A 15,411-nucleotide genomic window follows, 5' to 3' on the forward strand; every position below is an offset into this window, starting at 1 on the left:
AAAACTTTTTCTACCGAGTTTAACATTACCAAATGAAAAGAAAAAATCATACAAGGTTTAGAATACACACCTTCCAGATCTACTAAATGCTAGTGTTGTGCAAGGTGCGGCTCAGTGAATACTCTCAACCAAATAAACAAGTCGCATTCAATTAATCACTTTTGTTTATTCAGTTAGTTTTTCGGGCTTCAGTTCGGTTAATAAACAAAATCAAATTTGAGCTAAAATTCTTACTTAGAAATACATGAAATGGGTGCCTAAATACATAAAATGAAACAACATAAAATTGAGATATAAATACATAAAATGGATGTATAAAAGCTAAAAATATTTATGGCTCGGTTTGTTTTGGTTAACCAAGGGTAAAAAAATAACCGATAACCGTTTCTCTGCTAATTCGGTTAATTTCGATTCGTTGATGCTCATCCCTACCAGATGCTTTATTAAGAGGCGAAACAAGTAAGATTTGCAAAAGTTGAGGGGGTCGAAGGTGCATCGTTATTTTAATTTCAAATGACGCTCCACCAATAATTTGACCGTTATCATTCATCCTCTTCCTTTAATCAAACGAATTCACATTCTTCTTCGTTTGCTTGCGTTCATTCTCTCTCTCTCTAGAATCCTTCGATGGCAATCGCAATGGAAACAACGCAGGTTGCACCAAAGGTATGTGAAGAAACGTGGATCTACTCACTGGTAGCAGATCTACTTTCCTCGGGTATGATTAAACTGTTTCACCGATGGTTCCTTTGAATCCGTGTTCTTCCACCTACAAAATGAACAGCGCCGTTACTTACCCCTCAGAAAGGGACAGAGGGGTCCTCTTTGGGGTAACCCTCCGGCGTGAGAATCAGTATCTTTGTGGAGAAGATAATAAAGTGTGAGTCAGTGAAATCTCAAGAGTATTGCTGAATCGCTGAATACTCTTGATTGTGTGACTGTGTGTTTTTCTGTAACTGACTGTGAGTGAATATAATTCAATATGATTGAATGTGATATCACTGCTTGTAACTGTCAATGATTGAGTGTGAATGAATGTGTCATCAAAGTGGAGTTGATGCTGTATTTATAGTGCTAGGGTTTCCACTGGCTGGGCTCAGCCTCGTTGGCCTCCTCCAATCGCACTGCGCCACGTGTCCTCTGGGACACCTGGCGCTTTCTCGTTGGTTGAAATCATGTGGTAGCACATGTGTCATGCTGAGTTGTCGACCTTTCATTTGGCAGCTGTCAACATCAGCATATTCTTACTCCTTAAAAAGATGCCTTCTAGAAGAGTGTCTGACGTGCACAATCAAGGTTGCCCTGATCCTGATTTGGATAAGGACGAGGTTGATTATGTGCACGTGTGATATGCGCCCATCCTGAGGATGCGCGAAGTCTTCTTTTTATTCTCACGCGCAGATACTTCATGCGCAGGTGTGATATGCACGAGCGTGTGATATGCGCCGCGCGCTGGTGCGCCACGCGCATATGTGACACGCGAGCATATGTGATGTGCAAGAGCATGCGATATGCGCCGCGCGCATATGTGATGCGCGAGCATATGATGCCTGAGCATGTTTTGTATGCGCGATGCGCCTGGGTTTTGGCTTTGTGCCTTCATAATGTCTTTATCTTGTGGGTTGACCCGCCTTGCTTGGTGTTGAGGCGGATACATACCTCTTCAAGCCCCCCCAGTCTAATGTGTGTCTTATCTTGCGCGAGCGTGGTAAGATAGATATTAGACTCACTGAATTGTCCTTTTATAGGGGGTTTTGTCGTTTTCTTTGTTGTTTCCACCGTCGCGCGAAGTTCTATCCATTTGGTTGAAAACGAAAGGTCCAAACACGTGGTTGGTTGGTGATGACGTGCGCCGTAAACGTGTCAGACGTTTCGTGTGCTCGAGGTGCTACAGTTGCCTTTCACGTCCCCTCACACAGCTGTCTTGAACACGTGTCGCACTCGCATTGGTTAGTACCTGCGAGTGGGGGCGCGTCTCTGTTCCGTGGCAGGTCGGTTACATCTTTTTGTCCCCTCACACAGCTGTTAGGGACACGTGTCGCGCCGTCGTTGGGTTGCCCCTGCGAGTGGGGGCGCGTGAAACCCGATCAGCTGCCACATTTCTCTCTCCTGGGCCTATAAAAGCAGGCCCTTAGGAAATTTTTATCTTCATCTTCATTGTTGCTAAAATTCAAATTTCTGCTTTCACATTCTGATTTGAGTGTTTACATCGATTCGAATCCTCGATTATCGGCTATTACAGTTGTATGTCTGATAGTTCATACTCGTCTAGCCCTTCAATCACCTCCGTTGCCTCTCGAAGACGCCGTGTGAAATCTGTGGTGATGTCGACATTGAAGCAAAAGGGGAAGGGGAAGAAGGTTGTTGAGACCACATCGGAGGAAGTAGGGAGGACCAAGGCCACCAAAAGGTGGAATGAAATCCCCTGCAAATTGAAGCAGGCAGATCTCGACAACCTGATCACCTCTCAGGGCTTTCCCACCCTGTTTGGCTGCATGTTGCCTAGGTCCGGGCAAACGGCGGCGGACCCGCCTGCCGGCTATATATCCCTATATAGCCACTTTTTCTCCCACTGCAACCTTCGTCTCCCGATGACAAGGTTTGTGGGTGCACTGTTGAAGTTCTATGGGATTCACATATCCCAAGTCCATCCGTTTGGACTCGTGCGCGTGACTCACTTTGAGTTCATGTGCAAATCCCAGCGCGAGGAACCCACTCCTCGGCGCTTTCAATATTTTTATAAGGCCAAGATCCAAGACAATTGGATCTCTTTTATTCCTCGCAGTCAGAAAGTGAAGTGCTCCACTGTTTCATTCAAGAGCCTTCATGACTGGTCTGAGAGGTTTTTTTACATTAAGGCCGGTGTGATCCCCATCCGTATGACCATGCGCTCTATTACTTCTGCGCCTGCGGATGAGGGTGTCCTCAAGAACCCAACTGGCGCATGGGTTAAGAAACTGACCGCCGAACCATCCCCCGCGAAGAAAATTTGCGAGGAGGCGCTGGTTGGGGTCGGCATGAGCAGGCTCTGGGCCGACAGCGCGCTTGAGCCCGTTATCCAAGTCGACGGGTTATGTAAGTTTTTTTTTTTTTTTTTTTTTTTTTTTTTTTGTTTTTATATTTGCGCGAGCATCGTTCTTTTGCTGATATCATTTAACTTGGCTTTGCGCAGTCACCAAGGATTACATCCTTGCCGCTTATGATGAACATGTGGAGGGCGGCTCCGTCGAACTTGGCGCTGGGGAGGTTGGTTTCCCGGATCGCTTCGATGACCTGTTCATCCCAGTAGATCTGGATTTTGACTTTGACGGTGACGCGCCTGGTAAGTCTTCGCACTGCTGCTCATTCCTTTAGAATACCCAAGTTTATTAACATTTCTGTCGCTTGTTTTTGTAGATGCGCTTGAAAACTACGAGCTAGAGCTCGCGGAAGAGGAGGAGGAGGAAGAGGAGGCGCCTTTACTAAAGCGCAAAGCTAAGGGGAAATCTGGCACAGGGGCCAGTAAGAAACAGAAGAAAGAGGACACCCCTGTCGCTCATCCCCATGCTCAAACGAAGGGACCTAAGGAAACCCAGGTGTTTACCACAAAGGTTTCTTTAGCTTCTCTGCCTGTGAGAGTGGGCAGACCTCCTGTCCACTTGAGGTATGGTGGCGTCGCCTCCTCCTTTCGCGCGGCTGAAGAGAGAAGCAGTGCCGCGCCTGCAACAGGTATACTTTATTTATCTTCATCTGGCTGAATTGTTATTAAACCTTTGCTCCTTTAAATGTTTGCAGAGGCAGCGACGGTAACAGATCAGCCGCAGGCGCCACAAGGTGCCACGGCTGCGCCGGGGACTCCATCGAAGTCCCCTGTTCTACCCTCTGAAAAGGGTAGAATGGATTTTATGGCGATGTTCGATGCGCGAACAGAATTGCGCCAAGGTAAGTTTTGCACATATGTCTTCTAAATTTTTCCCTTTGGAGTCAGTCATAAACAATTTTTCCTTGTTTATTTGTTCATAGGAGTTGTAGCTGGCGCAACAGTTGCTGGTGATACTCCCGGCGGCACTTCCGGCGCCGCTGGTTCTGGTCCTGCTCCTGCTAGTGCTGAATCTCCCCTTATTGGGATTACCAAGGAGCAGGAAACCGTATTGCGCGCCGAACTGGCGGCGTCGAGACCTCCCTCGCCTCCTCCTGCACACAGCCCTCCCCGCGAGGCTGGTTTGGAGCCTTCCAGGTCGCAGGAGAAGAGGCCTGTTGAAGAAGACGAGGAGGACGAGGGGGTTCAAGTTGAAGACTCCTTGGGAGACCGCGCCAGCCCTGCGATGCCGCAAGTGTTCGCAGCGCAGACCTCTGGTGGGGCTGGCGCTGACTTTCCTGCTTCATCCCCGCAGGTATGTATTGATTTGTTGGTCCGCTGCGCGTATCTCCATATAAGTATGTTTTATGACTTAGAACTTTTCTTGTGTTTTGCAGGAAGGTGTCCCCATTTACCGCCCGAGATGGAATATTAATGAAGAGAGTTCCTTTCAATCCATGGGCGTATGCGAGGACTTCTGGGCTCATGCCGTGCCTCCTACTGAAAGGAGGTATCAGGAGGAGCGCACCCGCGCGGACTTGCTGAACGACCATGTTTTCGCTGGGTCGGCTTTCTTCGCTGCTTCCCAAGAGCTTCGTCGTGATTATGTTAAAGTACGCGACGCTCTTGTGGAAGCCCAGCGAGAGGCTAAGGTGGCCGCCTGGAACCTGTCTGATGCTCGCGCGCGAGCTGAGAAACTCCAGGCGGAGCTCAGTGAAAACAGAGCAAGTGCCAACACCGCATACATCAAGCGCGAGCATGAGCTCCAAGCTGCGCGGGAGAAGCAGCAGTTGGCGGAGGCCGAAGTTGCCAAGTACGCGCGCAGAGTGCGTGTCTTGGAACAGCAGGCCGAGGCGCGTGACCAAGCTATCGTCCAGAGTATCACTGAGAAATCATCACTGGAGAGCGAGGTTGCGCGCCTGAAAAGGGATTTGGCGGCCTGAGGCCTTAGCGACGGCGGCGTCTAGCCAGGAAGCACTTGGTGCTGCGCAGGCGGAGAAAGAAAAAATTTTGGCGGCAGCAGCGTCTGATAAGGAGGAACTAAAAAAGACTAAGGAAACTGTTGAGTTATTAAACTCTCAGGTTCCTGCCCTCGAGACGTCTGTTGCTGGCCTCGCGCAGGATCGCCAATGGCTGGTGTCACAGGGCATGGCTCGCTGCGCTTTGGCGATGAAATATTCCGCCGAGTTTCAAGCCCTTGTGATGGACTGCAATGCCGCCGCGCGTTTGGTGGGCCGAGCTGAAGGGTTTACGGATGGGTATGAATATGGCATGTTGAGGAAGAACCCATCCGAGTACCCTTACAAGAGCGATGCGGCCTGCGCGGACATGGCCGCGGTGGGGGAAAAGTATATGAATACTCCCATCCCCATCCTTATGCAGGTACCTTGATCATAATGAGTTTTTCTTGACTAACTTTTCTAAGTGTTTTGTACTCATTACTTTTCTAATGATTTACAGATAGCTGCGCTTGCTGACCAGCCCGACCTCGTTGCGCTAAAGAAGTTGCTTGATGATTGCGAGAGGGCTGGTGGCGATGATGGTGGCGCGGGGGATGTTGCCCCTGCCAGCGGCTCTGGTGGGGCGAAAGAATCTGCTCGTGACACCGTTGTGATCGAAGACTCCAATGAGGAGGAAGAACTTGACTATGGTCAGTTCGGGGATGAGGAGCAGACCGCGCCAGATGCTGCGGGAGATGATGAGGATGATGAAGCGGCTGACGTCGACGTGGAGACTTGAGAAGCCCTTCATCAAATTTTATTTTATTTTTTTTTTGTTATACTTGTAATTTATAACTCATCATACTTGTAAATTTCGATCCAATGGAATGAAACTTGTTCTCTCGTTTTCATATCTTGCGCATTTCCATTCATCTCTTCATGTTTGGTTTTATAGATATAAGATATGCTTGCACGTTAAAATAAGAACAAGGTTGTATGGAAATTATTCACTTAACCTCTGTTCTATTTTGTTTGTGGTTCTCGCAGTATCTTGCTCATGCTGACATGCGCGCTAAGTTGTCGTTATTTTCCTTTTCGCGCGTCGTTGTCGCGCGGGCTGGAAGTATGAGTTTAGCCATTACATGTCAGCTTGTGTTACTCAGATATCCACTATGATTCCGCGCGCGGCCTCGACCTGAGACCTTAACATGATATGGCATGTACTTTGCCTTAGATATGTTTAAGGATTTTTATGATCAGGCTGCGCGGGATGTAAGATGGATGTTTGTGAGTGTTTTGAGCTAAGGCTCTTTGTTTTGGGCTAAGGCCCTGACGTTTTTAGAGTTAAGACTCATTAACGTGTTTGAGCTAAGGCTCGTAAGTTTGGGCTAAGGCCCTGACGTTTTAGAGTTAAGACTCGTTAACGCGTTTGAGCTAAGGCTCGCGCATGTATGTTTTACTTCACTTTATTTTGTTTTGAAGTCAATATAGTGTTGTCATATTGTTCCAATTTAATAAAGGAAGTGTGAAACATGTATGCAAAGGTAATAGAACAAATATTGAAAGATAGCGCGAATCATCATTCATGATGGCTTAAAAGCCTTCATTACAAATTTGAACTTTTACATGAAGCATTTTCTAAGTTGTGCCGCGTTCCACGAGCGCGGTATCTTTTTTCCATTCAAATCTTTTAAAGCGTACGCGCCTTTCCCCAAATCTTCTGAAATTTGATAAGGTCCCTCCCAATTGGGGGACATTTTTCCTGGGGGTATTGCGCGACTAGCTTCATTGTTTCGAAGGACAAAATCATTTTTCTTGAAGTGGCATTCTTTAACGCGCTGATTATAATATTTTTCCAGCTTTTTCTTGTATCTGGCTTCATTAATGATAGCCGCTTCTCTGCGCCCTTCAAGCAAGTTAAGGTCCAATCTTCTTTCGCGCTCGTTATCAGTTTTGCTCATCATGAGTACCCTATGGGATGGGCATCCAACTTCTGCTGGGATCATAGCCTCTGTCCCATAGGTTAGGCTGAACGGGGATTCGCCATTGCTAGTTTTGCTTAATGTCCTGTGCGCCCACAGGACATTAGGTAACTCTTCGATCCAAGAATGGGATTCTCCCTCCAACCTTTTCTTCAGCCCATTTAGCAAACTTTGATTCGCGCGCTCCACTTGACCATTCCCCTGAGGGTGGTAGACGGATGTGAAGATTTGGTTGATGTGCAATTCTCTGAGCCAGCTTGATATCTTCCTGTCAGTGAATTGTTTGCCATTGTCGCTCACAATTTCCATGGGAAGGCCAAAACGGCAAATGATGTGGCTCCAGATAAATTGCTTCATCGCCTCAGCTGTGATTTTTGCTAGTGGCTTGGCCTCAACCCATTTTGTGAAATAGTCTATCGCCACTACCAAAAATTTCACTCGCCCTTGCGCTTGCGGCAGGGGCCCTACAATATCAATGGCCCATTTGTGGAAAGGCCATGCGGAGGTGACCGGAATCAAGTTGTTCTTTGGACGCATGGTGTTTGGCGCGTAGCTCTGACATGCCTTGCATTTTTGGATTTCTTTTAGCGCATCCAAGTACATGCCTGGCCAATAGTAGCCTGAGCTCATCGCCTTGGCAACCACCATGCGCGGGCCAGCGTGAATTCCACAGATTCCTTCATGAATCTCCCTAATCACATAGGTTGCTTCTTCAGCATCCAGGCACTTCATGAGCGGTCCAAGATAAGAGCGCCGATATAATGTACCATCAAGTAATTCATAGTTCTGTGCCTTGTGTCTTATCTTTCTCGCCTGTGCGCGATCGTCCGGTAACTTCCCCTTCATCAGGAATTCTGTTATTGGAGTTATCCAGGATGAAGGGGTTGTATGAATTACAAGGACCGATTGCGTTTGCACTGACGGGCTGCTCATTACCTCCACCCTGACATCTTTGCCAAAGTGATCAAAATTAGTTGATGCCATTTTACTCAACGCGTCAGCGGACTTGTTTTCGCTGCGCGAGATGTGTATTATTCTGAAGAAGTCAAACTGCTCAACGAGCTTTTTTGCCTGCTCTAGATACAGAGGCATTGTGTTCTCCTTGGCGTCATATAGGCCGTTGACCTGAGCAGCTACCAAGTAAGAATCAACATGCGCCTCTAGTCTTTTAACCCCAAACTTGCGCGCGATGCGCAGACCAGCCAGCAGGGCTTCATACTCAGCCTCATTGTTGGTACTCTTGAAGTCCAACCTGATAGCATAAGTATATTCACGATTATCAGGGTCCATCAGTTTGAGGCCTGCGCCGGACCCTTCGCTGTTGGAGGCTCCATCAGTGAATAGCCTCCAAACATCTTCTTCATCATTTGCTCGCGGAGGATCTACCTCGCGCTGAGCTTCTTCAATCTTTCCGTCTGGGATTTCCGTGATGAAATCCGCCAAAACTTGACCCTTTATCGCTGGACGGGGCTTATAAGTGATCGTGTGTTCACCTAATTCCAGCGCCCACTTTGTCAGCCTTCCGGAGAGCGCGGGGCGTCGCAAAACTTGCTGGATGTTGTAACCAGTCAGAACTTCAATAGGATGACCATTGAAGTATCTATGGAGCTTGCGCGACGCGTGTGTTAGTGACAAAACTAACTTTTCCATTATGGAATAGCGCGTCTCAGGGTCTGTGAGCACCCGACTCACATAGTATATCGGCGTTTGTATCCCCTTGCGAACCACCAATAATACTGCGCCGATCGCGCGGTCTCCAGCTGACAGGTACAATGTAAGGGTCTCGCCAGGAAGTGGAGCTGTGAGCGCTGGCAATTTAATGAGACATTCTTTTATCTCAGTGAAAGCTTGCTCAGCCTCAGGCGTCCACTTGAATTGGCTCTTCTTCAAACAGTTCCTCAAGGTGTTAACGAATGGAGTAGATTTGCTGGCGTGGTTCGCTAGGAACCTGTTGATTGACACCAATCTACCATTCAGCTTCTGAACCTCTTTCATGGTGGATGGTGAAGGCATGTCAAGGATGGCTTCCACCTTTTCAGGGTTCACCTTGAAACAATCCTTAGTGACCATTACACCAAGAAATTTCCCCTCTTCTGCGCCGAAAGTACATTTGCTCGGGTTGAGCTTCATGTTAACCTCCGTTAGGCGCTGAAGGGTTTCCTCGATGTCTTTGAGCATTTGTCTCTCCTCCCTGCTCTTGATCACCAAATCATCGACGTAGACTTCTAAATTTCTTCCGATTTGTTCACTGAAAACCGAATCCATAAGTCTCTGATAGGTTGCGCCCGCATTTTTTAAACCAAAGGGCATTTTTGTGTAACAAAAAACACCCTTGTCGGTTCTGAAGGCCGTCTTGTCTTCATCCTGTGGTGCCATTTGAATCTGGTGATAGCCTTTATAGGCATCCAGGAAACATTTGAGCTTGAATGGCGCCACGGAGTCCACCTTTGCGTCGATGTTTGGGAGGGGGTAACAATCTTTCGGACATGCTTTGTTGAGGTCCTTGAAGTCAATACACATTCTCCATGACCCGTTGCTTTTCTTTACCATCACAGGATTGGCTACCCATGTCTGGTATCGAATTGGGCGGATGATGTTTGCGCGCAACAGGTCCTCCACTTGCTCATTCATGGCCTTCGCCTTTTCATCCCCCATGATTCTCTTTTTCTGTGCAATTGGCTCCACCGACTTAAACGTGTTAAGAGAATGTTGATCATAAAAATCCTTAAACATAACTAAGGCAAAGTACATGCCATATCATGTTAAGGTCTCAGGTCGAGGCCGCGCGCGGAATCATAGTGGATATCTGAGTAACACAAGCTGACATGTAATGGCTAAACTCATACTTCCAGCCCGCGCGACAACGACGCGCGAAAAGGAAAATAACGACAACTTAGCGCGCATGTCAGCATGAGCAAGATACTGCGAGAACCACAAACAAAATAGAACAGAGGTTAAGTGAATAATTTCCATACAACCTTGTTCTTATTTTAACGTGCAAGCATATCTTATATCTATAAAACCAAACATGAAGAGATGAATGGAAATGCGCAAGATATGAAAACGAGAGAACAAGTTTCATTCCATTGGATCGAAATTTACAAGTATGATGAGTTATAAATTACAAGTATAACAAAAAAAAAAAAAAAAAAAAAATTTGATGAAGGGCTTCTCAAGTCTCCACGTCGACGTCAGCCGCTTCATCATCCTCATCATCTCCCGCAGCATCTGGCGCGGTCTGCTCCTCATCCCCGAACTGACCATAGTCAAGTTCTTCCTCCTCATTGGAGTCTTCGATCACAACGGTGTCACGAGCAGATTCTTTCGCCCCACCAGAGCCGCTGGCAGGGGCAACATCCCCCGCGCCACCATCATCGCCACCAGCCCTCTCGCAATCATCAAGCAACTTCTTTAGCGCAACGAGGTCGGGCTGGTCAGCAAGCGCAGCTATCTGTAAATCATTAGAAAAGTAATGAGTACAAAACACTTAGAAAAGTTAGTCAAGAAAAACTCATTATGATCAAGGTACCTGCATAAGGATGGGGATGGGAGTATTCATATACTTTTCCCCCACCGCGGCCATGTCCGCGCAGGCCGCATCGCTCTTGTAAGGGTACTCGGATGGGTTCTTCCTCAACATGCCATATTCATACCCATCCGTAAACCCTTCAGCTCGGCCCACCAAACGCGCGGCGGCATTGCAGTCCATCACAAGGGCTTGAAACTCGGCGGAATATTTCATCGCCAAAGCGCAGCGAGCCATGCCCTGTGACACCAGCCATTGGCCTCAACCCATTTTGTGAAATAGTCTATCGCCACTACCAAAAATTTCACTCGCCCTTGCGCTTGCGGCAGGGGCCCTACAATATCAATGGCCCATTTGTGGAAAGGCCATGCGGAGGTGACCGGAATCAAGTTGTTCTTTGGACGCATGGTGTTTGGCGCGTAGCTCTGACATGCCTTGCATTTTTGGATTTCTTTTAGCGCATCCAAGTACATGCCTGGCCAATAGTAGCCTGAGCTCATCGCCTTGGCAACCACCATGCGCGGGCCAGCGTGAATTCCACAGATTCCTTCATGAATCTCCCTAATCACATAGGTTGCTTCTTCAGCATCCAGGCACTTCATGAGCGGTCCAAGATAAGAGCGCCGATATAATGTACCATCAAGTAATTCATAGTTCTGTGCCTTGTGTCTTATCTTTCTCGCCTGTGCGCGATCGTCCGGTAACTTCCCCTTCATCAGGAATTCTGTTATTGGAGTTATCCAGGATGAAGGGGTTGTATGAATTACAAGGACCGATTGCGTTTGCACTGACGGGCTGCTCATTACCTCCACCCTGACATCTTTGCCAAAGTGATCAAAATTAGTTGATGCCATTTTACTCAACGCGTCAGCGGACTTGTTTTCGCTGCGCGAGATGTGTATTATTCTGAAGAAGTCAAACTGCTCAACGAGCTTTTTTGCCTGCTCTAGATACAGAGGCATTGTGTTCTCCTTGGCGTCATATAGGCCGTTGACCTGAGCAGCTACCAAGTAAGAATCAACATGCGCCTCTAGTCTTTTAACCCCAAACTTGCGCGCGATGCGCAGACCAGCCAGCAGGGCTTCATACTCAGCCTCATTGTTGGTACTCTTGAAGTCCAACCTGATAGCATAAGTATATTCACGATTATCAGGGTCCATCAGTTTGAGGCCTGCGCCGGACCCTTCGCTGTTGGAGGCTACATCAGTGAAGAAACGTGGATCTACTCACTGGTAGCAGATCTACTTTCCTCGGGTATGATTAAACTGTTTCACCGATGGTTCCTTTGAATCCGTGTTCTTCCACCTACAAAATGAACAGCGCCGTTACTTACCCCTCAGAAAGGGACAGAGGGGTCCTCTTTGGGGTAACCCTCCGGCGTGAGAATCAGTATCTTTGTGGAGAAGATAATAAAGTGTGAGTCAGTGAAATCTCAAGAGTATTGCTGAATCGCTGAATACTCTTGATTGTGTGACTGTGTGTTTTTCTGTAACTGACTGTGAGTGAATATAATTCAATATGATTGAATGTGATATCACTGCTTGTAACTGTCAATGATTGAGTGTGAATGAATGTGTCATCAAAGTGGAGTTGATGCTGTATTTATAGTGCTAGGGTTTCCACTGGCTGGGCTCAGCCTCGTTGGCCTCCTCCAATCGCACTGCGCCACGTGTCCTCTGGGACACCTGGCGCTTTCTCGTTGGTTGAAATCATGTGGTAGCACATGTGTCATGCTGAGTTGTCGACCTTTCATTTGGCAGCTGTCAACATCAGCATATTCTTACTCCTTAAAAAGATGCCTTCTAGAAGAGTGTCTGACGTGCACAATCAAGGTTGCCCTGATCCTGATTTGGATAAGGACGAGGTTGATTATGTGCACGTGTGATATGCGCCCATCCTGAGGATGCGCGAAGTCTTCTTTTTATTCTCACGCGCAGATACTTCATGCGCAGGTGTGATATGCACGAGCGTGTGATATGCGCCGCGCGCTGGTGCGCCACGCGCATATGTGACACGCGAGCATATGTGATGTGCAAGAGCATGCGATATGCGCCGCGCGCATATGTGATGCGCGAGCATATGATGCCTGAGCATGTTTTGTATGCGCGATGCGCCTGGGTTTTGGCTTTGTGCCTTCATAATGTCTTTATCTTGTGGGTTGACCCGCCTTGCTTGGTGTTGAGGCGGATACATACCTCTTCAGTATGCATTACTCATTTGATGATTTCTATATATGTTAATTAGGTTTTGCTGGATTTCAATTCAAATATTTATTTCTGATTTTTTTTTACGTTTCTAGGGCTTGTAACTTGAAACTCCCAAATTATTTTGAAATCATGAGGTCTAACCTTAACAATTAGGTTCATTTTGGAAATTATTTCATCTAAACTACAAGTATTCGAAGTATTATTGTACATATTTAGATCCAATTGCTTCGCTTTCTTTCATTGTTGATAGTGTAAGGTTTAATCTTAACAATTAAAACCCTAAGTTCAGCATGCCATAAGATATCTAATTGTGATGTTTTGTGCAGGCTTCTACAGAGGCAGCAGCAGAAAAGAAGAGGTGGACACTTAATGACTTCGACATTGGGAAGCCGCTTGGAAGGGGCAAATTTGGTCATGTTTATATTGCTAAGGAAAAGAGGGTTAGTATATAAGTCTTTATCAGCTAGTAATGTCACTTTTGTGTTATTATGTTAATGTTTAGTTTGTATAGGTTCTTGCTTGTTTGGTTTATGTACTTAGAAATTTATACCACTGGTATGTGCGTATAGTTTTTAACTATTTTCATTGTAGCTCAGCAAATGTTCTGATTCTCTTTTGTGTTTTATTGACCTTTTGAACATTTTAATAATAGTTTTAGGAAATGATTATTGTGGTCACTCATCTGAACATTCACACTATGAGTTTTATATCATGTTGAGCATATTTTGTTTAAATTATGGATTTTTCGGCTTCTAACAGTCCAAGTCATTTTGTATCATTAGTTTTAGCCACATTATGAATTTGCCTGACTTGATGTTTCAGTTATTATCAATAAGTAGATCTGCATAATTGGTCATAAATGGTGCTTTATATATGTGTACAGTTCCATTTACACCTCTGTTAAACCACATCAGTTTATGAATAACATTTGTGTTCTCTGGATCAGAGCAACCATATTGTAGCACTAAAGGTGCTCTTCAAAAGCCAGCTCAAACAATCTCAGGTGGAGCACCAACTTCACCGGGAAGTGGAAATACAAAGCCATCTTAGACACCCAAAGATCCTACGACTCTATGGTTATTTCTATGATCAGGTATACATTCTTTATACATTTCATTGTTCAACATGTCAGCAACAATAAATTTCGTTTTTTTTTAATAAAGCATAACCAATGTACACAGAAAAGAGTCTACTTGATTTTGGAATATGCTGCCAAAGGAGAACTCTACAAAGAGCTTCAAAGGTGCAAACACTTCAGTGAGCGACGTGCTGCTAGTGTAAGTCTTTCATAATCTTATTACTTTTTCAATTTATACGATTTGAGATGTACTCAACTAATATTGGTCTATTTTGTGGATAGTATGTTGCTTCATTAGCGCGTGCTCTTATCTATTGTCATGGGAAGCATGTTATTCATAGAGATATAAAACCAGAGAATCTGTTAATTGGTTCACAGGTAACCTTATTTATTTTGTGTGTGGTTAATGGCTTGGCATAAACATGATATGTACTTGCTATCTCTTTCAGGGTGACTTAAAGTTGGTGATTTTGGTTGGTCTGTGCACACGTTTAATCGTAGGCAGACCATGTGTGGTACACTCGACTATCTCCCGCCTGAAATGGGTAAATTAAATTTTGATGAAATAACTTATTACTTAAAACTTTTTCTTTAGTTTTTCTTTTATATATTCTAATTTACTAAATGAATCACAGTGGAGAGTGCTGAGCATGATGCAAGTGTAGATATATGGAGTCTTGGTATTATGTGCTATGAGTTTCTCTATGGTATTCCTCCATTTGAAGCAAAAGAACACTCCGACACATATAGAAGGTAATGTTATTGGTTTAACCCGTTGAACATAATCAGAATGACTAAATATTCAAATTCCTGAACACTTTTTTGATACATTTTGCTAGTAGATTTGAAGTTTCCTTCAAAACCGGTAGTCTCCTCAGCTGCCAAGGATCTAATCAGTCAGGTTTGTCGTCACATCACACTATCGCACTTGGTTAAGTTTTGATTTTTTAATATAATGTTTATTGACAAGTTTTATTAAAAAGCGCAGATGCTTGTTAGAGAAACTTCAAAGAGATTCAGAACGTTGATCCATCAGGAGTCTACAGGGGTTAACCGTTAATCATCGCATCACCATGTTCATTATTATTCATTTTCCTTTACCAATTAACATGATTTCGTAGAAGTGAACGCGAGTGCAAATGATATGTTTTCTTAACAAGAATCGTTTGTTGTGTCTCTTTTTACCATAACAAGAATATGTTGAAGTCAATAATATTATCGATGTTTTGTTACCAGGAAAATCTGGAAACCACGCGCGAGTAAACATAGAATAAGATAAGAAGGCTGGTCGTCTGGTCTAGAAATGTTTGCTGGCGGTCCAACGGACAATTGCATGATTCCATCTTGCAAGCATCATTTTATTTAAACTTTCGGTAAATATTTAGAAAAAATGAGACTACTTATAATAGTTACTTGATCAACAATCAATCACGCGATTAGTGATGAACATAAATTATTAATAAAGATACTTGCTTGATCAGTAATCAAATGAGATATTAATCAAGAATAGATGCTGATGCACATGTGTAATCCAATGTTTAGGACTAATAGAGTAAGCATCACACTTTAGAAATTCCTTCTCATTCCACCGTGCAAGGAAAGCCAAGGATGTAGAGCAAA

General features: G+C 45.2%; 1 pseudogene across 1 annotated transcript; it reads left to right on the forward strand.

Moving 5' to 3' along the window:
* Positions 1 to 583: 583 nt before the first annotated feature.
* Positions 584 to 14,851, forward strand: LOC143564510 (serine/threonine-protein kinase Aurora-1-like; annotated as a pseudogene). Its single transcript, XR_013140889.1, has 9 exons — positions 584 to 666; positions 13,040 to 13,153; positions 13,660 to 13,806; positions 13,895 to 13,990; positions 14,074 to 14,161; positions 14,241 to 14,336; positions 14,427 to 14,545; positions 14,621 to 14,692; positions 14,780 to 14,851. The product of XR_013140889.1 is annotated as a serine/threonine-protein kinase Aurora-1-like (transcript).
* Positions 14,852 to 15,411: the final 560 nt, after the last annotated feature.

The sequence above is a fragment of the Bidens hawaiensis genome, unplaced genomic scaffold (genome assembly GCF_021521415.1).
Source record: "Bidens hawaiensis isolate Kalapana, Puna unplaced genomic scaffold, B.hawaiensis_p1.1 tig00022011_1, whole genome shotgun sequence".
Lineage (NCBI taxonomy): Eukaryota > Viridiplantae > Streptophyta > Magnoliopsida > Asterales > Asteraceae > Bidens > Bidens hawaiensis.